This window comes from Callospermophilus lateralis, unplaced genomic scaffold (assembly GCF_048772815.1).
Source record: "Callospermophilus lateralis isolate mCalLat2 unplaced genomic scaffold, mCalLat2.hap1 Scaffold_127, whole genome shotgun sequence".
Taxonomy (NCBI): Eukaryota; Metazoa; Chordata; class Mammalia; order Rodentia; family Sciuridae; genus Callospermophilus; species Callospermophilus lateralis.
In genome coordinates, this window is record NW_027512450.1 from 274,563 (window position 1) to 298,871 (window position 24,309).

Genomic DNA, 24,309 nt, shown 5'->3' on the forward strand with positions numbered 1-24,309 from the left:
TATATCATTAACCTTTAACTTTAATGCATACCTATGATTATTGGTAAGATTTCTTACTTCTAACGTCCCAATATAACACACTTCAAATAGTGAAATCCTATTACTCTCAAGTATCCACTACTATGATAACTTTAGTTTAATTAGCCTCGTATTTATGATTTTTAAATTGCATTCTTAAGAATAAACTCTTGCAGATTTTATGGTTAGTAGGAATTATCTTTATTTCCCTGAATCCCAGAATCTGGTCTGTAACAGGGTCACAAAATTCTCTCCTTCAGGGTAACTTGTGTTCCCCTTATGAACATTATTTTGAAACTGCATTTCTCCTGCACATAATAGTTTGATAAAGAATGTGACACAACCTCTCCAGTTGATCCAGAAAGGGTGCAAGTAAATTGCTTCTTGGAAAATAAAGCATAGAATCAATGTGTAGGGCCTATTTATTTATTTATTTTTTATTGTACTGTGTGTTGAAATCAGAGCTAGTCAACCATCGAGCTACATCGCCAGCTCCTTTTTTATATTTTATTTACATAAAAGACTCATTGATTTGCTTAGTGCCTCACTGATAAGTTGCAGAGGCTGGCTCTAAATTCATAATTCTCCAGCGTCACCCTCCCAAGCTGATGGGAGGTATGTGGCATGTGGCACCATGTGCAACCTACAATTTACCCTAAAGGTAATTTAGTTCTGTTACCATTTTCAGTGAAAAATACTACAATGAAAATATAAATGTAGTGTTTTCTATGATGTAATTACTCCAATATTTTTAGATACATACCCAGAATTACTAGTACTGAATCATATGGTATTTTCATTTAACGTATTGAAGAACCTTAATACCATTTTTAAAAATAGCTTTATACAATTTATATTCTCACCAGCATTTTTAAAACTGAGTCTTTATATCCATGCTCATATGTTCTGGAGTACATACTATCTTTCAGATTTTCATTTTTGCTACTAAATATTTTTTATTTGTTTATTTATTTGTCATAGAAAAATTACTTTTATTTATTTATTTTTATGTGATTTTGATGGTTAAACACAGTGCCTCCCATGTCCTAGGCAAGCACTCAACAACTAAGGCAGAACTCCATCCCCAATCTTTCAGATTTTTATCATAGGTATTCTGACAAAACTGCACAGGGTGTAGGAAATTTTTCATTTAACTGATGCATTAAATTTCTGATGTAACTGTTTTATATTATAGGCTGTCAAGTAGCCCGAGGAAGAGTGTGCTGTGAATATTTTCTGTGATGAAACAGGAATCAGTGATTTCTAACACATTTTTACACTACTGCTGAAAATTTTATTTTTTGAAAGTAGTTACAAACAATGTAAATCCAGCTGTTCATAATGTCTGAATATTTGCACAAGCTCAGTCTCTATTGCTTATAGAAATTGGAAGTTAAAGATACACTCCCTGGAACAGAATTCCCTATTTTTAGATGCTCAGTACATGGAGAAAGTCCTTCTGAAAACAATTGGTAGGCCTGGAATTATGACTGGGGTGAACAAGGGTAGGTTCAGAAAGCGCTCAAATCTTATTGAGTCTATAAGTAGTTTGCTTAATTTCCCCTTTTTGTAACTATAAATGAATCGACAGAGAAGCAATTCTTCCCACAAGAGAAGTTAGCAAAACCACTGGTAAATCTCTTTTTTAGGACAAATTGACATCTTTGATATTGAACTTCACTGCCCTGACTTCAGGTTGTGAAGCAAATGAAAACACACCAAATAGAAGATGACCACTGTGTCCTTTTTATACTTCTATATTATTTCTTCTCTAATCAATGGATAAATTAAGAAGAAAATCACAGAAATTTTTAAAGTCAGCTTATATATGATCTCAATCTTTCCTTATTTAAGGTGACCCCTGACTTTAGGGGGATTTGTTCTCAAATATCTGGCACTTTACTCAACAACTCAAATGCCTAGGTGTATCCCAGCTATTTCCACTCATTTTGCTGTAGGTATTGTTTTCAATTGTCCAAAGTATCTAAATCTTAATTTTCCAATGTATCTGAACTTATTGATGACTTTGTCAAAGAATGACCCGTAACATGAGTAGATGTGCGATCAATGTATCAGTAGAGGGAGGGAGGATTAAAAGCCTCATATTCTCCTATATTTCTGTCATGGTCCAGTTGTTGGTGTCCCCCAAAAGCTCACATGTGAGACAATGCATAAAGGTTAGGAGAAGAAATGATTTAATCATCGCCTTAACCGCATTAGTGAACTAATCCCTGAATGAATTAACTGTGGTAAATGAAGTGATAGTGTGTCACTGGAGGAAGTGGAAATTGGGGATTTGACTTTGGAGCATAAATTTGTATATTCCCCCCAAACAGAGTCTCTCTTTGCTTCATGGTCACCATGTAAGTTTCTTCCCTCTGCTACACCTTTCTGCCATATTCTGCCTCACCTTGAACCCTGAGAAATGGAGCAGTCATCCATAGACTAAGATCTCTGAAACCCTAAGTCTGCAAATAAACTGTTATTCCTCTACTATTTCTATGGTCAATTTATTTAGTCACAGTGGTGACAAAGACTGATTCAAACAACTTCTAACTTCACCTCATCTGAACATCTGCTTTTTGTGATGAATTTGAATGCAGTACCTTACATATTCTGCAAGCAAACTCTCTGGGAACTGTGACCCAAGCTCAAACATCTAACTTTAAATTGTATTGTATTATCCACTTACTTCTAGTGTTATTTTGGACATGGATAGGCTTAGACTATTCAATTGCTCTTAACGATACAAAAAAAATTACATGTATATGAGTTTATCTTTGTGTTTGGTTCATACTATAACTCCTTGCTCTTCATTATTGTATTAGAGTTTTATAATATACATCAGTGTCACTTATTGATGCTACTAGTTTACTTTCTTCTCTGAAGCAGAGGTTTTGGGGGTATTTCATATGTATTTTTCCTCCAAAGTATTTTTTTTCTTTAGTCTCTTTCCTTTAAAAGAGAAGCATGCTAAAATCTCTGTTAATGTTTTTTTTCCATAGTTGTAGTTATAAATAATACCTTTATTTTATTTATTTTTTTAATGTGGTGCTGATGATTGAACTCAGTGCCTCCCATGTACTAGGTGAGCACAATACCACTGAGAAAAACCCCAGGCCCACATGCTAAAATTTTAATGAAAAATTTTATAAATTATATTCATGGAAAATTGTTTCCTTTGTAATGATGAGTCATATCTAAAGACATGTGTGTAATTGGGCCTTTTGTGTCCTTGTTCAAGTTTTTATTTTCTGATAAATTCTACATATTTTCTTTTAAAACATATATGCACTTGTGTAAAGTAGTATACAAGTGTGACATTTATATCATACTGATGTGGAGTTTTGTTCTGCTGGTTAGGCTGAATGTAGTGTGGACAAAATATGTGTCAACCTTAGAAACCATTTTACTCACACTTTATTATTTGTATCTTCTCATGTATACATTATCTTTTCCTTCACCTTACAGATCTCCACTATATGGACCATTCAGGTCTACTTTTATATGTATTTTGTCTTAAAAGGGCCATCCGTTTTCTATTTTAATCCTACTGGTGGGTAGAATCCTGTCCTTGAATAGGCACAATTTTTAGCAGAGGCTTCAGCCAGGCGCAGGACAGAGGTGAGTGCGAGGCCCAGCGTGTAGAAGGGACTCAGGCGCGGCCCCCACTGGAGGAGCGAGTGGCTGCCACCCAGACCAGTGCAGGGTGGGAGAGAGGCTCTGGCTCTCCCAAGAGCAGCGGCTGAGCTGGGCAGGTGGCTCCTCCCAGAAGGTGCATTCTTTGAGGGAAACGCTTTGCAGCTGCAGCACAGGTGGGAGACGGTGAGGGGAGGCAGGACTCGGGAAGTGATAGGGGTGTGTGGGGGTGAAGAGGAGGGTCCAGCCGCGGGATGAGCCTCCAGGAGGAGGAGGTGGAGAAGAGGAGGAGGACAGCCCCGGCCCATGTCTGGCAGAGGGTGAGGGGTGCTGCAGGACCCGGGGTGATGGGAAGGAGCTGCTGTAGGCAGGGCGGCGGTGGCGTGCTTGGTCCGTGCTGGCCAGGCCACGGAGGGGGCGGGGAGGCGGGACCTGGCCCCCGTGGGGGCGGGGAGTCAGCAGGCCGAGCTGCAGAGGGAACGCGGAGCCAGGGGGCCAGGCAGTGGTGCGCAGGGGAGCAAGGGACAAGACTGAGGTGGTGGTGGGGGCAGGGTCTCAGTGTGGGCTGGGAGCTGGTAGGGCCTCGGTAGGGTGAAGAGCCATGCGGCCTCGCTCCAGTGGGGGGCGGGGAGCCGGGGGCGGGGCCGCGGTGGGAGCAGGGAGCCAGAGGCCCCCTGCCTCGGTGGGGGCGTGGAGCGGGGGTGGTGGAGTGGGGTGGCCGGGAGCTGGCAGGGCCGCGGAGACGGGGCCTGGCTGTGGTGGGGGTAGGGAGCCAGGGGGCCAGGTCGCAGTAGCGGCGGGGAAGCCGGGGTCTGGGCCGCTCTGGGGGCGGGGAGCCAGAGGACCGGTTCGTGGAGGGGGCTGAGAGCCTGGGTTGGCCCGCAGAGGGGCCAGGGAGCCGGGGCAGGGCCGCAGTGGGGGCGGGGAGCCAGGGGCCTGGCCCAGATGGGGGCGGGAATCCAGGTGCCTGGACAGGATGGGGGAGGGAATCTAGGTGCCTGATCGCGGTGGGGTCCGCGGTCTGGGGCTTGGTCGTGTAGGGGGCAGAGAGCCCGGGTCAGTTAAAGGAGGGGGCGGGGAGCCTGGTCCTGGCCGCATTTGGGGCGGGGAGCCGAGTCCTGGTGTGGGAGGGGAGCTAGCAGGGCCGCGGTGGGGGAGCAGGGCACGTGCCCAGCAGCCATTAAGTCACCTAGGCTCCATCAAGGTCAGCACACTCATTTCCCGTACCTTCTCCAAGGCACAGGTCTCCCTGGAGACACAGGACAGGTGACAGGAAGGATCCTGGGGGCAGACACAGTCACCGAGAGGACACAGCGGGCATTTCATCCTCACACCACCCACAAACCACAGACACCAGTGAGGACCCAACTCACAGGGGTGAGGACACCACCTGGCCAGGACGTCCTGCTGCAAGACATGTTCCTGCCCAGAGGGGACAGGCCGGTCCCCCTGCCAGACCCCTCAGGCCAGCAGGGATGACTGGGCAGGCTGCCCCCCCCCCCTGCCTACGGGGAGGCGAGGTCAGAGGGGGGATTCACCGCTCCCTGAGCCCAGCAGCCCCTACACTCACGGGAGCAGGGGACGTGGTGACTCAGGACTGTCACCAGGGAGGGTGACATGGAAAGGGACAGGCGGCAAAAGAGCCCTGGCAGCAGAGAACAAGGGACATAGAACAAAGCCAGCGCCCAGGGCTCAGGAGAGGGGACAGTGGAGCCCAGACACAGAGGCCCGAGAACACAGAGCTAGGACCAAGGACCCAGAGGACACCGAGACGACACAGCGGGCCATCTCAGCCTCACACCACCCACAAACCCCACACTCCACACCAGTGAGGATGGGCAGGTAGGGCAGGAGACAGCCCCTAGAAGGATGTGGGGGAGGGAAAGGCCAGAGGGCACCAGGGGGATTCTGGAGGGAGGGAGGGAAGGGGAAGGAAGGGGTACCAGGGTCAGAGGTGGAGGCCAGGGCTGGTAGGGTCCCCCCCCCCCCCCGTCACCTTGGGGACAGGGTCCTTTTATCCTGGGGACCCTACGTAGCCTGGACACTCTGCATCCACCCTAGTTTCCACACGGAGTCCACTTCCCAGCAGGGGCCTGGCCCAGGACTCAGGGGCCCATAACAAAGGTGGAGGCTGGCCTCCCTGGAGCCCTGGAGGCCTCTGGTTCCCAGCTCAGCAGGCCCCTGGGGGATGCTCATGCTCTGCTATCCCTGATCCTGGAGGTGACCTGCATATATTTGCATATCCCTGGGTAATTAGGCCCAAGGGCCTGGGGGCATCTGGGCTCCCTGTCTCCCAGCAGGCTCTTAGGGCTGCAGCCATATCCTGGGGGTGCCCTGGCAGGCAGTTTGACCTGGAAAGATAGACTGTGTGTGTCCCCCACCATGAGGCCACTGTTCACCCCAGGTCTGGGCTAGTGGGGGGAGATCTCCAAAAATGGGGTCTGACCTTTCTCATCCTTCCACGGCTTCTAGAATCTCAGAATAAAGGCCAAAATTCTCCTGTAAACACAAGAGCAACCCCTACCAGTCCCTGGTATCCGCTATCTCTCCATCACCACCCACCACCCACGGTGGAACTTCTTCCTTGGAGGACCCACTCAGCAGGCTTCTGGTCACCACAGGAGCCTTGCACATGCTACCCCAACGGCAGTCTTGCACTTCCCTCCTCCTGTTCACTCCCTTACAGATGGTTCATCCTTTGGATTCCAGGGAGAGTGCCACTTCCTGGGGAAGCCCTTCCTGTCCTGTCTGCCTTCGTGCTCCATTAGGCCTCAGCTCCCTGGTAAGGGAGAAATTATCACGATGACGTGGAGGAGCTCATGCCCACTTCTCCCCCACCAGACTGTCAGACTTCACTCCTCTCCTCACTGCCCTCCTGGGTCCTGCCCTGTACCCAGGGGTCCCAGGCAGGTAGAATGAATGGATGGATGGATGGATGGACAGATGGATGGGTGGATGGACGGACGGATGGGTGGATGGATGGATGGATGGGTGGATGCACACGAGGACCTTGGCCGCCGACTCAGGCAGTGCCCAGATCTTCAGACCCTGTCAGCTGGGAACCAGCCACATTTCTGTGCATGAGCCTCATCCTGATGACTCCCTGAGGTGGAGGCACGGGATCCTGTGCACCTACAGATGAGGAAGAGACTCCAGGGAGACTCCAGAGTCTAGACCATGCGGTGAGGAATTGGCAGACTGGGAGACCACCTCAGGGCCATGTGGCCGGTCCCCAGCCCATCTGTGCACATCCCCAGGGCCCTCTGGATGGTGAGTTCACTGGCATGCACACAGCCTCGGCCTCGCTGGGCCACACCCCTGCCTATGTGCACCACCCTGGCCTTCAGTCCTCGTGAGCGCGCGCACACACACACACACACACACACACACCAGCACCCAGACTCTCGCTCAGTGATTCACCAACATCTCACCTGCATCCGCTCTCTGTGGCCTCTGGGCCAGGAACAGACAGGGCCAGCTCTGCCAGCCCCCTCGGACTTTCCCCAGGGGACACACACCTGACTGCCACTAACACGAACATCGCTTCCCCACAGCAAAGCATTCTGCTCACACAAGAGTGGACAGATGGGCCAGGTGCAGTGTCGCACACCTGTCATTCCAGCAACTCAGGAGGCTGAGGCAGGAGGATGGCACGTTCAAAGCCAGCCTCAACCACAGCAAAGTGTGAAGCAGCTCAGTGAGACCCTGTCTCTAAACAAAACACAAACCAAGCCTGGGGATGGGGCCCAGAGGTTGAGGGCTCCTGGGTTCAATCCCCTGTACCCCCCACACAAAAGAGGAAAATGAATGAACAAAGAAGAGTTCACACTAATCCTCCCTGAAGTTCCCCACCCCACTCCACCCACAACATCCAAAAATGGCCTTAATAGTCATTGCAGCCACATTGATGCAGCACCTACTATATGCTAGGGACTGCTCTGCATAAAAAAACCCCATGAGACACACCAGTACCTCCATTTAAGAAAGAAACTGAGGCACAGAGAGGTTAATTAACTTACCCATGGTCACACAGCTCAAAAGAAGCCCAGCAGGGATTTAAACGCAGGCCACTTGGTTTTCATCCCAGACCCCTCAGACCAAAATGCGGTAAGTGGGAGGAGAACATCAGACGGATGATCCACCTAGGGCAGGAGAGGACTCGGGTGAGTGGAGCCTTCCGTGACACAGACAGTGTCCCCCCTTGGGGGCTGCCTCACCTGGTCCTGAGAGGCCCGCTTGGCCTGGGGGAGAACAGAGCCCCCTGCCAACCTGTTGGTTTAAGAGAATATTCACTTACCTGAGCTGCAGAGGAGGCGGGGCCATGTCTTGTCAGAAATCCTTAGAGGTGACCTCATTTTAAGGAAACAAGCCTGTGGCCAATTGTCCGAGATTGATTACATCAGGGGCCAACACAGGCAGCCAGCAGAGGGGACACCACTGCCTGCTCCAAACACGCTGCCTGCCCTTTGTAGAGATGACCCAGAGCAGGGCCCAGGGGCCTGGGGCACAGCCTAGGCACAGACCCGGTGGCTCTCAGCTGACATCCTCCCTGCCTGGGAGCTCCTGGAAACTGCCTTCATGGTGATTTTCAGGTGCATGGGTGGGAGGCACTGCTTGCTCCAGCCTCAGGGTAGGACAGGGAAGATTTCAGGCCTCATCAGACTGTGCTTGAGCAGGATGGTTGCCAGGAGGGGAAGACATCAAGGGCCTTCATCTCACAACAGTTTAAGCATTGTTTGTTGAGCCCCTACAGTGAATCATGTGGATGTAGCTGGAAAGTGGATTTTTAGCATGTGCAAAAGACCTGAGGCAGCAGTGGGCTTGGTCCATTTGAGGCTGTGTGGAGTTGAGGCTGGCCTGAGATAGGATGTGCCTGGGGATAGCTGCACCAGATGAGGCAGTTTGGGAGCTGATTAACTTCTTTCCCTTGTGTTCCACCTGTCGAAGAAGCAAGGCACAGAGATGAAGCTCTTTTACATTACAGATGAAGAGTCTGAAGGTCAGAGTGGTAAAGGCATTTCCAGGTCCCGAAGGTAATACATGGCAGAGCTGGAATTCTAACCCAGGTCTGCCTCTAGAGCAGTTTACCTGTCCCTTCTATCATGACTTTCTGACAAGTCCAGACCCACTCAAACTCAACCTCCTGTACCTGGTTTGGAGAGTCCCAGGTACATGAGTCATATAAGGCCCTGATAAGTTCTTCTGCAAAGGAAGTTTCTAATATTTCTTTAACCCAACACTTCCAACATTCATTTGAACACGAGATCCTTATAAGTGTGACCAGAATGAAGACATTTCAGAAGTGACCTTGGGAGACACTGGTCTTGGTAACTAACAGAAGTTTCAAGTGGTCTTCCTGATCTTGGGGAAGAGAATTCTGAATATATTTTGGAGACTCAGTAAGATGGTGAAGGGATGAAGGGAGATTCAAAGAACTAAGGGGGCTATTTCAGAGCAGGAAGGGATCCCTAGGAGGATCCTAAGTGGGACTCTGGAGAGATTTCCTCCCTCCCTCCAGAAAACAGAGCCAGGGCACGTGAGGGGAGGAAAGGGGTTGGAGACTGGACCTGAGATGGGCCATCTTGGTCGGGAGTGAGCTCCCCACCACCAGCAGTGTGCAATTAGAAACTGTTGCATTACACTGCTGAAGGTCACTTCCTCTAGGATTCTGGGCTTCGGGGAAAAGAAATGCAACACCAACTGGGTCATGCTCAGTCCCCTTTCTCTCCAGAGTGGGCATAAAGAAGCCAGGCGTGGCACCTTCATGACATTAGGAAAATCCTTATAAATAAGATAGTTATATGAAAGCTGATGAGCTCTCCACAGTCCATCTCCTCTCCACAGGAATAAAGCCAAGCCCGTGACTCCAGTGTCACCTCCCACCATGGACTAGAGGAAACTCTCATTTTAAGAAGTATAACAAAAAAAAAAATAACAAAAAAAAATAAAAAAAATTTTTAAAAAAAGAAGTATAACAAGAAAAAGTGAGTGACAGTCTATTGACATTTTAAAAAGTGTGTGAGCAGGAGGGGGACGTGACTGGCTGGAGAGACCCAGACACAGGAGGAGAGAGGAGCCACATCTGTCCCCTCCATCTCCGCTCAAACTGGAGGACTCAGGCTCCTCCGTTGCTCAATAGCTGTGGCTCAGTGTCCCCTCCACTAAGAAGGAGGTCAAGGTGAGAAGGGGCAGGCAGGGGGCAGGCCATGGGCCTGGGGTGCCCCAACTCCTAGGTCAGGGACTCCCCTGGCTGGGCTCTGGTGGCTCAGTGGGACTGTCCTGGGAGGACATGCAGGGGATCTGGCCAGTGGCGACCAGGGATCCATGACCCCTCAGCTTTCCAGCAGGCTGCGGGCTCAGGGACACACACGAACTCCGCCTCGTGCCTGCCCCGCTGCCACCTGCCCCCACCGTCACTTGCCCCCTTGGAGATGAGTGCAGCCCGGGGTGGGGTGCAGCGGTGTGGGACAGGTGTCCACGGAGATCATTCTAGGGAGGACCTGGGGCCACCCCTGCGCCCTCTCCAAGGCGAGGGGCGAAGTGGCTGGTCCCAGGGACTCCCTGGGCCCCGACAGGTACAGCGCCCTGGGGATCCTCCGGTCTCCACCATGATGGCCTCTTACCCTGCCCTCCAAGTGCAGCATGCGCGCGCGCGCACACACACACACACACACACACACACACTCACACACGCGGGTGGGCCAGTGCAAGCTCACGAGGTGGATGTCACACCCCTACCGCAGCATCAGCGCACGCGCAGGAGGGGCTATCAGGGGGCGGTCCACCTGCACATGTGCAGACCGTGAGCACCCACCCCGGGATGCATGCGCAACCCCCCCCCCCACACACACACACGTTCTGTCTTACGCACGTGCACTCATGTGCAGGGGACAGACCCTCGTTCCGACCTGCGTCCCACACTCCCAGCAAGTGCCGGTGCAGCACATGCCAAACCCACGGGGCATCGCAAAACGCAGTCACGGTGGCCTCCCCACCTCCCGGGACCCAACCTCGTGGTTCCCCACTCTCTGAACAGTGTTTGCACAGCTGTCCTGTGTTCCCTGAGCGCTGGGGGAGCAGGCCACAGGCGACCTCGATGGAGAATGTCACCCTCTCCAGTCCCTCCTGCCCCCAGCCTGCCTTTGTCACCCAGGACAGTGCTCAGGGGACCCTGCTGTCCTGCCCTCATAGTGGCTTCCCCCCAGGGCCCTGGGCAATGAGTGAGCCTCAGGCATCACTCCTCGCCCAGTCGCCCTTGCTCAGGCCTTATCAGTGGGCGCGGGTGGAGAGGACAGGGGCTGCCACTCGGGGATGCCTGTTCTAGAAGCATCCGCCCGTCCCTCCCCTTCCTCTCCACCAGCCCAGCCCCTCACATCTGCTCGTGGCCCCACCTCTCGGCCTTTGTCCAGGCTGTTCCCTGCCCCCAACTCGCCCTTTAGCAAGGACCCCTAGCCGCCCCCTCCAAGAAGCCCTCCAGGTTCCCTGCCCTTGTGTCCTTGAGGCTGTCTGCACCTCTTCCCTGGTCCCCTCTCACACCAAGATGTCCATTTCTTGCTCCCTGAATATGACCATGGGATGGGGAAGAGTGGAGTCATGGAGAAGGTGGACAGCTGGGCTCCCATCATACTGGCACCCCCAGAAATGGGGGGGAGTCCTGGCCAAGGGCTAGACCTCTGCAGGAGGAGGGTGGACAGGAGGAAGTGTCCCAGGGAGTGTGCGCGCCTCTATCCTCGGGCCTCCAGGAGTGAATCAGGTCCCTGGCCTGAATTCAAGAGTTAAAGGATGCCACCACACACATGAGGAAGTTAGTAAATCCCCTCCCCTCCCCTCCCCACCCAGAAGGCTGCCAACTTCTAGATGGTAATGGTGTGCAGGATGATGAAATCAGCATATCCGTCAACACACTCCCTGCTCATCATGTACATGGAAGGGCCAGTGGCTCCAGTTCCACATCATCATCCTCTGGAAGCTCCCTAGGCACCGGCTCCCAAATACCCAGAAGGAGGGACATCCCCCCAGCCCCCCACCTAGGCACCACCAGGCAGCCCTGGGAGCCCTGAGGGACCTTCATGAAGGGGACTCCTTTCAATTCAGACTGCAGTTGCCTTGGGGTAAAATGAGTGGGACCTGTTGGTTGAACTTGGTGTTACAAGGGGGCCTCCTGGGTCCACCCCCACAGCCGGTGGCCACTTAGAAGCCTCCCCAGGGCTCCTCCCACTTGTCAAGTGAGGATTTCGAGACATGGGACAGTAGGATGTGCTCCTCAAAGCATTTCTGAGGAGGTGAGGCTGAAGTGCAGAGCCCCCCACTCATAGGAAGGGACAGGCAGCACATGGCTTAAGAACAGAGACTTTTTTTTTTTTTGTACTGGGGATTAGACTCAGGGGCACTCAATCACTGAGCCACATTCCCAGCTCTCCTTATATTTTATTCAGAGACAGGGTCTTGCTGAGTTGCTTAGCGTTTTGCTAAGTGGCTGAGGCAGGCTTTGAACTTGCAATCCTCCTGCCTCAGCCTCCAAAGCTGCTGGGATTATAGGCATAAAGGACACAGACTTTTTAGTTGGGAAAACCTGGTTTCTATTCCCTGCCCTGCCACTTGCTACCTTGGAGATCCCGGACATGTGGCTTGGTTCTTCTGACCCTCACTCTACCTATCTGCAAAATGGAGGTGATATCTGTAGCCTCTCTTTCAAGACTCTGTAAAGATTCACATGGGTTGTGTGTGGTGATTATATCCCACATAGCAAGCACTGGACTAATTCATGCCTTTTCAAAAAAAGTATTTCAGATACAAAAAAGCACATTCCTGGTAACCCCAGTGAATCAGGAGGCTGAGGTAGGAGGATCAAAAGCTTCAGGTCAGCTTGGGCAACTTAATGAGATCCTCAAAATAAAAAAAGATAAAAATAAAAAAGTAAAAAGGGCAAGGGTTATAAGGCTCAGTGATAAAGGCACCAGTGGGTTTGATCCCCAATTTCACAAAATAAAAAAAAATGATTTCATGAAATGCCAGGCATATTGCAGAGATGCAATAAATATTCTTTAGACTGATACTTGTCTTTCAGCAAAAGTCAAGATGCAGCTGCCTTGAGTCTGAGGATTTTGTGGGTGCTCCATAGTACCCTAACATTTACCTTGTCTGCCTGTGCCATGCAGCCTGGACACCCTTTGCCTCTTCACTGGAGGGCCAGCAGGGGTCTCTGAGATGACCCTGTGGATGGGGTAAAAGGAGCAGGCTCTGTACAGGGTGATGTCCCTGGGAAGTTTCTAGCATGGTGTGTTCATGCAGGCTTGGAGTTCAGGAGCCCTGGGCCAGCCAATGAGACCTGAAAGCTTAGTCTCAGCCTTGTAGAAGGTTAAGGGCAATGCTCCAACATGAGGCTGACCTGAGCTTAGTTCCCATGCTGCCATTTACTGGCTGGGTGGCTAGAGGCTCCTCTCGGGTCTGTGAAATCAGGCTCATGTTGTCTGCTCTGTTCATCAACCAGGTTGGAGTTGAGGATGCAATGATATAGCAAGAATGTACAGACACAATGGAGTGTGGGACCCAAGTGTCCTGGGAAATCAAATGAAAACTTGGAACATCTTTTACAGAAGGCAGCAGAGTAAAGAGGAAACCTTGGACCTGTGCTCAAATCTTGGTTCTGTAACATTGCGGCTGTATGACCTTAGGTAAGTTACTGAACATCTCTGAATCTGGTTCCTCATGTGAATGTGTATACTATTATCAAGAAGGCATAATGGAATGATTCAGAAAGCATAGTTGGCCTGTGGGAAATGGCAATGCCCATGTTGGAAGATGTCAGGACATCTCAAAAGGAACTTCCAAAAGTCCCAAACAGGAAAATGCCAAGGTGGGCACAAAACAATTAAGAATGAATTGCCTCTAATCAGCAAATAGTATTGGAGTCCCCTTTCCAAGCCAGGTCCCCAAGCTTGGTGCTGGGGATTCCTGGAGGAGTCCCAGAGCCATTCTGAGACTGAATTGGAGCAGCCGTCTTATGGGGCTGGTGTCCTGGCAGCCATCTCAGGCCTGGGATCCCTCCCCAGGGGCTGTGGTCCAGTCTTTCCCACCCTAGTGCCCACCTGGGACTCGCTGTGCTCTAGGAAAAGACTCCTCTGGCAACAGCCTGCCACCACAGAACATGGTTTCTCCTTCTCTGACCCCCATCCTCAATGTCACTTGAAGCAGATGGAGTGAGAGTGGCAAGCTAGGGAAGAGCTGTGGAAGCTTGGTTGAAGACCAGGGAGAAGTGACAGTAAAGTGAGGGTCCTGCCTGTTCTCCTGGGGGTCGTGCTCTGCCAGAGGGGTACATGTTGGAATACATGCTACAAAGGGCAAACAGGCATGGGACGGGATAGGTGTGGCAGGATGCTGTTCTGGTTTGATGTGAGGGTCCCCCAAAAGCTCAGCTGTGAGACAATGCAAGAGGGTTTGGAGGACAAATGACTGGGTTGTGAGAGTCTTAACCCCTCAGTGAATTACTCCCCTGATAGTGATTGACTGAGTGGTGACTGAAGTGGTGGGGTGTGGCTGGGGAGGAGGGTCATGGGCCAATTCTTTGGGATATATATTTGTATCTGGCAATTGGAGCCTCCCTCTGCTTCCTGATCATCATGTGAGCCCCCTTCCTCCACCACACTCTTCCGCCATGAGGTTCAGCTCACCTCAAGCCTTGAGGAATGGAGCCTGCTGTCTATGCACTGAGACCTCTAAAACCCTGAGCCCCCAAGTCAACTTTTCCCCTCTACAATTGTTCTGGTTGGGTCCTTCCATAGTTCAGCAAAAAAGCTGAGTAAAACAGAGACTATTTCCAGTCAGGTGGCAAGGAACTCTTCCTCTTTGGTGGCACAGGATAAAGAGGAACATCCTGACCCAAGGTCAGCCAGAAAGGTTCTGGAACATTCCAGAGGTCTGCCCCTTCTCTCTGCACCATGCTGTGTCCAGGGTCCCCCCACACTTTCTCTATGGCCTTGTCCTGCTCGTGCCCACACCTCTGCAGGGACAGCCCAGCTGGCTAGCCCTTTCTTCTCTCAGGCAGCAGAAGCTGCTGGGAGGATCTGAACTCCAGCCAGCCAGGGCGCTCTCGGTCCCTCCCTGCCCAGTCGTGGGGAGGAGGCTGAGGACCCTCTACACAGTGGGGGTATGTTGGAGGCCAGGAACTTACAAAGGCAAATAATGTCTGGGAAAACATTGGCTGCTGATAGCTCCAGCTGTAGGGTCCAACAATGCCCCCTTGGTCCAGATGTTGGCATCACCCACCTCTCTCCTGTGGCAGCACATTTGAAGAGAACCTTGTAAGACAGTGGAGAGTGACACAGAATCCGGGGTGGGGAGGGGGCTGGCAGGGCTACCCAGCATGATCCGTGCACACCTAGCTGTCACTCCTGGGCTAAGAGTGTCCCATGGAAGGTGGGGCCACAGCCCCCCCTGTCAAAGGTCCCAGATTTCCTGGCTGGGAATGAAAACTGTATCCAGAGGTGGGACCAATGCCACGACCCTATGCTCTCCCAGGCCAGAGTGAGCTCCTTGTCCCTGGAGGTATATCAGCAGGGTCTGCACCTTCAGAGCTAGTGAGAAGCAGGCTACTCAGGGCATTGCAAAGGGGGGGATGCAAGGCCTTCTTTTTTGGATTCTTGCCAATTGCCCAACCCCTGATCCTAAAGCCCACAGGGTGCTCAGACCACCCTCCCCTCTAGCACCAGAAGAGTCTAGAACTTGCTTCTTTAAATCTCCCTTCCCTGAGTGGGTCAAGGTCTTGATGGGACCCTTGCCACCCCGGCACACCGACACTTCTCCTAATGCATCCTGGTTGGCCGGCTGGGAACCGCAAACGGCACTGTGACATGAGGAATGAGAAGGGGGCTTTCCCTTTGCCCCCGGCTGGGCTCCTGGGCCTCCAGCATTCCCCCTGGCTGATGTCAACATGAAAGGGCCCTTTGAGAAGGAGAGGCCCCTCCCTTTCCCCCTCACCTCTGCTAAGCCCCACTCTGCAGCTAACCACTGTCTGAGCCTCCCTCCCTCTGGAGCACCCTCTCGCTCCCTGCCAAGCCTTCCCCAGAGGGCTACAGCCTCACCCCACAGCCTCTGCCAGCCAGGATGATAATCCAAAGGTGGGGTGGGGGGCTCAGCGCTCCATACTGCAGAGGAGCAAGGGGGTCTGTGTGGCCTAAAGATATAAGCCATTTGGCCAACCATAGGACAGAATGACAGAATACATCTTTGTGGGTGCATTAATGCTCTGAGGACAGGAGATCTCCCAATCTCAAATCCAAAGACAGGCAGAGCACTGAAATTTCCCATGAGGCCTTCCAGGCATCTGCCCTAAATTTTAGATGTTGCAACTTTTTAAACCTTTTATTTTGAGCTAATTTTAGAGTTAAGAAAAGTTGTGAAAAATAGAACAGATAGATTCAGTACACCCTTCACCTAGCCTTCCCTAATATTCACATCTTACATAACCCTAGTACATTATCAAGCCTGAGAACTTATCATTAGTTCAGTACTATCACCTGGACTTCACATCTAATTGGAAGCTAGGTACAGTGGTGCATGTCCATAATCCCAGCATCTCAGGAGGCTGAGACAGAAGGATAGGGAATTCGAGGCCAGCCTCAGCAAATTAACAAGGCCTTAAGCAACTTAATGAGACCCAGTCTCAAAATTTAAAAAAAAAAAAAAAAATATATATATATATATATATATATATATATATATATATATATATATATATATATGAGCTGGGGATGTAGCTCAATGGTAAAGCACTCCTGAGTTAGATCCCCAGTACCTAAAACAAAGCAAAACAGCTCTTATTGGAATTTCCCATTTTTCTACTAAGATCCTTTCCAGGTTCCATCATCCTGTCCTGGATCCCACACTGCATTTAGTTGTTATTTCTATTTTGAGTCCTGATCAATTGGTGACAGTCACTCAGTCTATACTCATCTTTCATGATCTTGAACGCACTGAGGAACAGGTGTTTTATAGAACTGTGGGTTTTGTTTGTTTTCTCAAGATCAGAGGGAGGCTCTGCAGTTTTGGCAATACCACAGAAATGGTGCTGGCTCCTTCTCAGCTCACCATATCAAGAGGCTTACGTCATCAACATGTCTGATGACTGGTGGTGTTGACCTTGATCACTTAGTTAAGTTGATGTGTAAAGGGTTTATCCATTATAAAGTTTCTATATTTTCCTTTAGAATTAATAAATATCTTGGGGAAAATACTTTGAGACTAATTGATCCCCATTTTTCTTCAAATGTTCACCCACGAATGATAGCACCTGTTGCTGGACCACCACTCACTGCTGTGGTGACATCTTAACAGTGATATTTTATTTTTCTCATTCCCCCTTAACTATAAAGGAAAACTAACCCTTCTGTATTTATTTACTTATTCAATTATTTACATCCATATGGATCAAGAAATGTTTACTTGAGGCTGAGGAACCAGGATACACACCTGTAATCCCAGTGACGTGGGAGGCTGAGGCAGGAGAATCACAGGTTCGAGGCTAGCTTCAGCAATGGAGTGAGACCCTCAGTAACTTTGAGAGATCCTGTCTCAAAATAAAAAGGGCTGGGGATGTGGCTCAGAGGAAGAGTGCCCCTGGATTCAATTCCAGATCTGTAATCAATCAATCAATCAATCAATATTCGGTACTATACTATCATTATCTATTTTCTGCTCAGATTGTTCCTGCTTTGACTACTAGAACATTTCTTGAGTTAGCTCCTGTGTTCTTTTGACAAGTCCCACCCCCCATTTTTGTGAATGCTTCCTTCTTCTCTGGCACCACAAGATAGTCCAGCCTCATCTTTCCCTGCCCCTGTCCAGATTCAGGCATTTCTTCAAGGAGCTTTGTTCCCTCTTGTTGGTGAATGGTATTAGAAACCAAGATCCGATGCTTGATGTGGTCACTGCTACCGGGGTGTCATTGCTTCTAGGTCTCCGCAGCTGACAGAGCTGGGAACCATGTGTGTATATACTAGCCCATTGCGCTGCAATTAAAAATGTTATTTACTCTTGTTCTTCCCTCAAGAGATCTACTTCATTCCCTGTAACTGCCTCATGATATTCCTTGGCAGGGATAGAGCAGAATCTTATTTAACTAGTCCCTGATTGGTGGCTATTCATATTATTATACATTTTCATCTTTTTTTCTGTACTGGGGATTGAACCCAGGGGTGCTTTACCACAGAGCCACACTCCCAGCCCTTTTCTCTCTCTCTTTCTCTCTCTCTGTTTAAATTTTGTTATAGGATCTTGCTAAGTTGCCAAGGCTGTCCTCCAACTTTCAATCTTCCTATCTCAGCCTCCCATGGCCCTGGCCTTACAGGTGTGCACCAGGGTGCCTGGCTACATTTCCTTTTCTATTACCAAAGTGCTCTAATTCCTGTGTACCCATTGCCAAGTGCTTCTTTGGGGCAGACACCAACATGTGAAACTGTTGGGTCAAAAAACGTGGGCATCTGAAAAGTTGATTGTAGCTGCCAGCATGCCCTCCGAAGGAGCTGTACTCATTAGCAGTCCACCATTTAAGCTCATGCATGTGCCACCAGGGCCCCAAATTCCACATCCTCCACTTCCTGTACTGTCTTCTATTTCTAGGCTATCACTCAGTCTCCGTGCACTACTTACCATTTTTCCTGAGGCTTCCAGATCTCTGACTCTGCTGGGTTTTCCTCCCTGGGATACGCTTCCTCTATTACAGCATGATGAATTTCTGCTCCTACTTCAATCCCACCTCAAACGATGCCTCTGGGTGCAGTCTTTCTGACTTTGCCATCCAGGCAGACCATGGGTGACTCCCTTCTCACTGCTCCCGGTGTGACCTCTCAGATCACAGCCTGGTGGTTTAGGGAGCTGGCTGTCTCTCTCGCCAGCTTCTCTGTGATCTTTATGGAATGGCCCACCCAGTGTTTACACAGAAGGCCCCTGATAGCATCTGCTGAATGAGTGCCTGTGTTACCCATTGGCTAGAGACAGCAATTTTCTGTGGACTACTTTTTCTTGTTAACTAAGCATATGGTCTGAGACCTGGGGTTTGTTTTGTTATTGTTGTTGTCAGTTACTGATTGTATATGTGTTTTTTTTTATACCTGGGATTGAAACCAGTAATGTTAAAACCCTGAGTCATGTCCCCAGCCCTATTTTTTTTTTATTTAGAGACAGGGTCTCACTGAGTTGCTTGGGGCCTTGCATGGTTGCTGAGGCTGACTTTGAACTCCTGATCCTCCTGCCTCCAACTCCTGAGCTACTAGGAGAGATCTAGGTTTTTGAAAATTTCTCATTTCAAGCTCATTTTCCCTTCCACACCTCACTCCCGTGTGTACATTCACAGACTGCCACACATATATAATCAGGCATCCTCCCAAGCCCCAGTGGGGTGTGTGTTTGAGTGTGTAAGTGGGGGTGTGAAGATGTCTGTGTGTAATAAAAAGAAGAGAAGGCAAGGAGACAAAGAAAGAGAAACAGGGGGGAGGAAAGACGGGGAGAGAGAGAGAGAGAGAGAGAGAGAGAGAGAGAGAGAGAGAGATTGACTGTTGGAGGTAAAAATTTCCCAGGTTGCCATGGGGTTGATAAGCCCTTTTAAAGAAGGTGTGTTAGCAACTGGGACCCGTCAATATGCCACTGACCTCTGTGGCCAAGAAAGACACAGCTGCTGTGCAGAAAGAAAAATATTTGCTAACAATAGAGGCAAATGCCAAGCAGGCTTCTTGGGGAAGGTCAAAGCCACTAGATGGGTACCTAATTTCTCATCCCCTGTCTCAGGCCCCATGGAATGACATTTCAAGTCTTCCAGGTAATTCTTCGGTGGTCCCAAACGTGGGAGCCATCTTTTATACTTCTGTCTCCCTACCCCCACATCTATTTGATCACCACAACAAAAGAGTCCCTCCCATTGCCTCCAGGCCCCAATGCTGTCACCCCAATTCAGTTGCCCACCATGTGTTATTAGTGCTGATACAACAGCCTCCTCATTGTCATCCTGCTTCGAATTCCACCCTTCCTAACCCAGTAGCCACCAGGGATCGGAAAAGTCATCCAAAAATGCAAATCTGATCTTGCTTGCACATTCTGTGGGTTATAGGTTCAAGTTCAAAGTACATTCAAGGTGATGCTCATAGTTCAGAAGCAAGTCAGTACATGGTGGTCCTTATATGCTAGGCACTGGGAGGGAAAGGGGAACCAACAACATTTCAGCTCTCAAAAGGACCCTGCCAAAACGTGTGGACCAGCTACCTTGTCTTTCTTCAATATGCAGCACTAGGCCTTTACTCCCTGGGACACCATGGGATACAGTAGACACCTCAACTACTCTTTAGACAGTTAGGCTACAAGTTCGTTAGTGTCTTCCATGGTTTGGATGTAGTTTGTCCCTGTTGAAACTCATTGAAATTTGGTTGCCTGTGTAGCAGTGTGGGAAGGTGGGTCCTTTAAGGGGCTTTAATGTCTTTCTTGAAAGACTAGATTAGTGCTCAGAGACATGCATTTGTTCTATTGAGAGCAGATTGTTGTAGTGTCTGGCCCCCTCTGTCTCCTCTCTTCCACACGTCCGTTTGCCCTTCCAATGATTGCAACACTTATGGAATAGCCTTTGCCAGGTGTTACTGCCCAAATTTAAACTTCCCTGCCTCCAGAACCAGGAGATAAAAAAAACCTATTTTCATTATAAATTACCTAGTTTCTGGTATTCTGTTATGGCAACAGAAAATAAACTAAGGTAGTCTTGCACTGTCTGTTGGAGCCCATGACCTGTCACATGACCTATCGCAGCCCATGACCTGATACATAGCAGAAGGCCTCATCAGTTTCAATGGATTGGGTAAATGAATGGATGAATGTGTGGATGGATGACTCAGAAGACTAAGACTAAGGCAGGAGGATTGCAAGTTCAAGGCCAGCTCCATTAACTCAGTGAGGCCCTAACACACTTAGGGAGACCCTGTCACACAAAAAAATCAAAAGTTCTTGGCTGGGGTTGTACCTCAGTGGCAGAGCACTTGCCTAACATGTGTAAGGCACTGGGTTTGATCCTCAGCACCACATAAAAATAAATAAAGTTATTTAAAAAATGTTCTGGGGATGTGGCTCAGTGTTAAAACACCCCTGGATTTAATCCCTAGTGTATACATATGAAAATATGTGTGTGTGTGTGTGTGTGTGTGTGTGTGTGTATGTGTGTGTGTGTGTTCATTTCCAGAGTCTCCCCTCTGTGTGTATGTGTATGTACAGGCAATGAGTGGGGTTAGAGAGAAGTGAGTTTCAATCTTGGCCAGCTTGTGAAATGAGTGTTGGTATTGCCATTTTAAAGATGAGGAAACCGAGGCACTGAGAGGTCATGAGTGTCTCATTTTCCTCATCTGTAAAATGAGAAAACACTCATTTCATAAGCTGGCTGTTGATGTTAAAAGGCCTATAAATTGCTGAGCACTCCCCCCCCCACACACACACACAAACAGTGAATGCCTGTTCTGGAATCAGACAGGATGACACGTGGGTGGGCTTAGTCTGTGTGGTCCCTGACTTCACCCTCAGGGAGCTGAGTAAAAGACACAAAAGTCATAGAAACCAACAGAGAGTCCATGAAATGTGTTATAAATGGGCAAAAAAAAAAAAAAAAAAAAAAAACAAGAGAAAAAACACCGAATGACAAATCTAATTTAGATGGGGTGTTGGTACAGAGTATAATTTTTTTGAAAGAAATGACATCTCAGCTGTTATTTTAAAAATGAGAAACAGACAATGCAGAGAGAAAGAACATCCCAGGCAGACTAGATAGCAAATGCAAAGGTCCTGAGGTAGGATTGAGCTTGGTGAGCCCCTAGGACAGCAGAGCCATCTACAGCAGAGATGGAGGTGGAGCCAGGAAAAAAAACATGGAATGGCAGACAGCAGTAAGCTCGGGGGCTCAGCTTTTTTTGAAGTATCATGGAATCCAAAGGAGAATTTTAAGCAGGAAGGGATCTAACCTGCTTTACACTTTTAAGAGGATCCCTTGCTGGGTGGAAAGTAAATTGTAGAGGGCAGGGACAGGGAGAGACCAGAAGTCCTTACAAGGAGCCATTTTCTGAATTCTAGGAAAGAAGAGGTGGCACCTCCCTTGCACCAGGGTGGTGACAGTAAAAGTGGAGACTGTGGAGTTCATCCATCTGAGGTATTCCTTGACTCTTCTTCTTAAGCACCCCACATCTCTTCTGTCACCAAACCTCATGGCCATAGCTTTAGAACCCTTCCCCAAACCAGCCCCTTCTCAGCACCTCGCTGTCTGCCCTGTAGGCGACTCTTGACCCCTGCTCTGCACAGCCTTGTTTTCTGCCTGAAGGCCCCGAACCTGGGTTCCTATGTAATCCAAGTCAGATCCCTCCCATGGCTCCCTATGGCCTAGAGCAAGCCAAAGGCTGAAAGACTTCGACCCTGTGTCCCTCATTCCTTTCTGCCTTCAAATCCTGTTCCTCTCCTCTCACCTCCCATGGCACAGGACACATGGGTCTCTCGGCTGTGCATCATGTAACCTGCATGGGGACTTTGCGTGGATTGTTCTATCTGTCCAGAATGGTCTTCCCCAAGATATCTAGCTGCCTTGCTGCCATCTCTGCAGAGCTTTCTGAAGTGTCACTTTCTCACTGTGACCTTAAACTTGTAAGCTCCCCTCCGACAGCTTGACTCTTTTCCTTCCTGCTTAATTTTCCTCCATAGCACTTTTTTTTAGAACACAATGCTATTTTATTTTAACTTAAAATGAAATCTATGAAGTTTTACTTAAAATTGCTAAAGATATAGCGTTATGCCAAAACAAAACAAATTGAGGCAACAAAATCATCAAAGCATGATATCTTTCTGGAGGTATGCTTCCTTATATTTGATAGTAATATTCAGCTTTTGCGATTCGGAATCACAAGAACACCCTCTGCTTTTTCACAGTCTGATTTCCTTCCCCCTTCTTTCTCCAGACCTTTAGACTGGTATTTAACCCATCATCTCAGGGATAATCAACCAATTAGGCACCTGAAGTTTAGACAATGTTACCTACATCTGTTAGTATTTTCTAAAATCTTACTAAACAGTACATAATTTTGTTTATGCTTAGTAAATTGTGCTTGTAGATTTAGTGGTGTTTTATTATAAAATTTTTTTAATATTTATTTTTTAGTTTGTAGTTGGACACAATACCTTTATTTTATTTATTTTTATTTTTACAGGGTGCTGAAGATTGAAACCAGGGTCTTGCACATGCTAGACGAGCGCTCTACCGCTGAGCCACAACTTCAGCTCCTGAATTTTTTAATCCTAAAAGTAATTAACCTTTATATTAAAGTTAAAAAATACAGAAATGAAAAAAAATGTCATGTGGTTCCACCATATAATGTCAACTTTTAGTAGTTTAGGGACTTTTCTTCTTGTCTTCATTATTTGTGAATGCTAATTTAAAAAGAGTTGAAAATAATTGGGTCTTGTGCCTCTTGAAATTTGTTTTCCCCCAATAAAGAATATAGAGAATAATAATAAAAAACATGCATGTTTCATTTTTTTTGAAGGGGGATGGTTACAGGGGAATTAACCCAAGGGTACCTTACTTTGAGATTCCTTTGATGGTGCTACATCTCCAGTTCTTTTTTCAAGTTTTACTTTGAGACAGGATCTCACTAAATTGCTGAGGTTGGTCTCAAACTTTACATCCTCCTGCCTTAGCCTCCCAAATTGCTGGGATTACATGCATGTACCACCTTAACCAGTTTATACTTTTCATTTCTAATTTCATCAAAAAGTGCTAATCACCAAGAATTTTTAAGCTTCTTTTCCTTTCTATGTATGCATTAATACACATAAGTAATATATATATATATAAAGAACTTAAATTGACATCATGCTCTAAATATAATTTTATAATCTAATTATTTTAGGAAAAAATGCAAACACAAAAGACAGTAGAATGAATAGTAAATTAATCCCTTTGAAGCTTCACTCAGCTTCAACAATTATTCAAACATACCCCCAAATTAATTTGAAGCAGACACCAAATCATTTCTACCCACAGCTATTTATGTATTTATAGCTAAAATATAAGGGCACTTACTTCTAAAATATATATTGACAATACCATTATCACATCTATAATTTTTATAAAAATGCTTTACGATAAAATAGTCAGTGTTTAAATTCCCTTCAATTGTCTCATGAATGTTTTTATTATTTTATCACAGCTGATTTGTTCAAATTGTGATCAAAATAAAGTTCACAGATTGCATATCTTTCTTTTTTCTCTTTTTTCTTTTTTCTTTTTTGGTACTGAGGATTAAACCCAGGGTCACTCAACCACTGAGCCCCATACTGAGCCCTTTTTTGTGTTTTTTTTTTTTTTTTTTTTTTTTGGAGATGGTGTCTCACTGAGTTGCTTAGCACCTCGATAAGTTGCTGAGGCTGGCTTTGAACTTGCAATCCTCCTGTCTCAGCCTCCCAAACCTCTGGGATTACATGTGTATGCCACTGCACCTGGAAGACATTGCGTTATTGATACATGTCTTAAAATCTCTTAAACTATTGCTTCTCCCTCCTTTTTTCCCCCCCTATCGATTTATTGAAGCAAAACTGGGTTGTTTGTCCTATAGGATTTTTCCAGTCTGGATTTTCTGACTGTAACTC